This window comes from Phaseolus vulgaris, chromosome 3 (genome assembly GCF_051622355.1).
Source record: "Phaseolus vulgaris cultivar YP4 chromosome 3, ASM5162235v1, whole genome shotgun sequence".
NCBI lineage: Eukaryota > Viridiplantae > Streptophyta > Magnoliopsida > Fabales > Fabaceae > Phaseolus > Phaseolus vulgaris.
The window spans coordinates 1842501-1845000 of NC_143500.1; positions in this window are offsets into that span (position 1 = coordinate 1842501).

Genomic DNA, 2500 nt, shown 5'->3' on the forward strand with positions numbered 1-2500 from the left:
AATTTCTTTTGATCCCGAACTTCTCCAACATCACTTTGAAGGCATTTGTGAGGATTGAGTCCAGCCACTTTTCCAAAACCATGATTTTCGTTTTTCACCAAAATCACCACCAAGCCACAAAATCAAGCCAAAAATCCAAAATCATGAACTTGGCTATGCACCAACCATGTCAAGATCAATTCCTTTTGATCCCAAACTTCTCCCACATCACTTTGGAGGCATTTGTGAGGATTGAGTCCAGCCACTTTTCCAAAACCATGATTTTCGTTTTTCACCAAAATCACCACCAAGTCACAAAATCAAGCCAAAAATCCAAAATCATGGAACTTGGCTATGCACCAACCATGTCAAAATCAATTCCTTTTGATCCCAAACTTCTCCCACATCACTTTGAAGGCATTTGTGAGGATTGAGTCCAGCCAGTTTTCCAAAACCAACATTTTCGTTTTTCACCAAAATCACCACCAAGCCACAAAATCATGAACTTGGCTATGCACCAACCATGTCAAGATCAATTCCTTTTGATCCCAAACTTCTCCCACATCACTTTGAAGGCATTTGTGAGGATTGAGTCCAGCCAGTTTTCCAAAACCATGATTTTCGTTTTTCACCAAAATCACCACCAAGCCACAAAATCAAGCCAAAAATCCAAAATCATGAACTTGGCTATGCACCAACCATGTCAAGATCAATTCCTTTTGATCCCAAACTTCTCCCACATCACTTTGGAGGCATTTGTGAGGATTGAGTCCAGCCAGTTTTCCAAAACCAACATTTTCGTTTTTCACCAAAATCACCACCAAGTCACAAAATCATGAACTTGGCTATGCACCAACCATGTCAAGATCAATTCCTTTTGATCCCAAACTTCTCCCACATCACTTTGAAGGCATTTGTGAGGATTGAGTCCAGCCAGTTTTCCAAAACCATGATTTTCGTTTTTCACCAAAATCACCACCAAGCCACAAAATCAAGCCAAAAATCCAAAATCATGAACTTGGCTATGCACCAACCATGTCATGATCAATTCCTTTTGATCCCAAACTTCTCCCACATCACTTTGGAGGCATTTGTGAGGATTGAGTCCAGCCAGTTTTCCAAAACCAACATTTTCGTTTTTCACCAAAATCACCACCAAGTCACAAAATCAAGCCAAAAATCCAAAATCATGGAACTTGGCTATGCACCAACCATGTCAAAATCAATTCCTTTTGATCCCAAACTTCTCCCACATCACTTTGAAGGCATTTGTGAGGATTGAGTCCAGCCACTTTTCCAAAACCAAGATTTTCGTTTTTCACCAAAATCACCACCAAGCCACAAAATCAAGCCAAAACACCAAAATCATGAACTTGGCTATGCACCAACCATGTCAAGATCAATTCCTTTTGATCCCAAACTTCTCCCACATCACTTTGGAGGCATTTGTGAGGATTGAGTCCAGCCACTTTTCCAAAACCAACATTTTCGTTTTTGACCAAAATCACCACCAAGTCACAAAATCATGAACTTGGCTATGCACCAACCATGTCAAGATCAATTCCTTTTGATCCCAAACTTCTCCCACATCACTTTGAAGGCATTTGTGAGGATTGAGTCCAGCCACTTTTCCAAAACCATGATTTTCGTTTTTCACCAAAATCACCACCAAGCCACAAAATCAAGCCAAAAATCCAAAATCATGAACTTGGCTATGCACCAACCATGTCAAGATCAATTCCTTTTGATCCCAAACTTCTCCCACATCACTTTGGAGGCATTTGTGAGGATTGAGTCCAGCCACTTTTCCAAAACCATGATTTTCGTTTTTCACCAAAATCACCACCAAGTCACAAAATCAAGCCAAAAATCCAAAATCATGGAACTTGGCTATGCACCAACCATGTCAAAATCAATTCCTTTTGATCCCAAACTTCTCCCACATCACTTTGAAGGCATTTGTGAGGATTGAGTCCAGCCAGTTTTCCAAAACCATGATTTTCGTTTTTCACCAAAATCACCACCAAGCCACAAAATCAAGCCAAAACACCAAAATCATGAACTTTGCTATGCACCAACCATGTCAAGATCAATTCCTTTTGATCCCAAACTTCTCCCACATCACTTTGAAGGCATTTGTGAGGATTGAGTCCAGCCAGTTTTCCAAAACCAACATTTTCGTTTTTCACCAAAATCACCATCAAGTCACAAAATCATGAACTTGGCTATGCACCAACCATGTCAAGATCAATTCCTTTTGATCCCAAACTTCTCCCACATCACTTTGGAGGCATTTGTGAGGATTGAGTCCAGCCATTTTTCAAAAACCAACATTTTCGTTTTTCACCAAAATCACCACCAAGCCACAAAATCATGAACTTGGCTATGCACCAACCATGTCAAAATCAATTCCTTTTGATCGCAAACTTCTCCCACATCACTTTGAAGGCATTTGTGAGGATTGAGTCCAGCCACTTTTCCAAAACCATGATTTTCGTTTTTCACCAAAATCACCACCAAG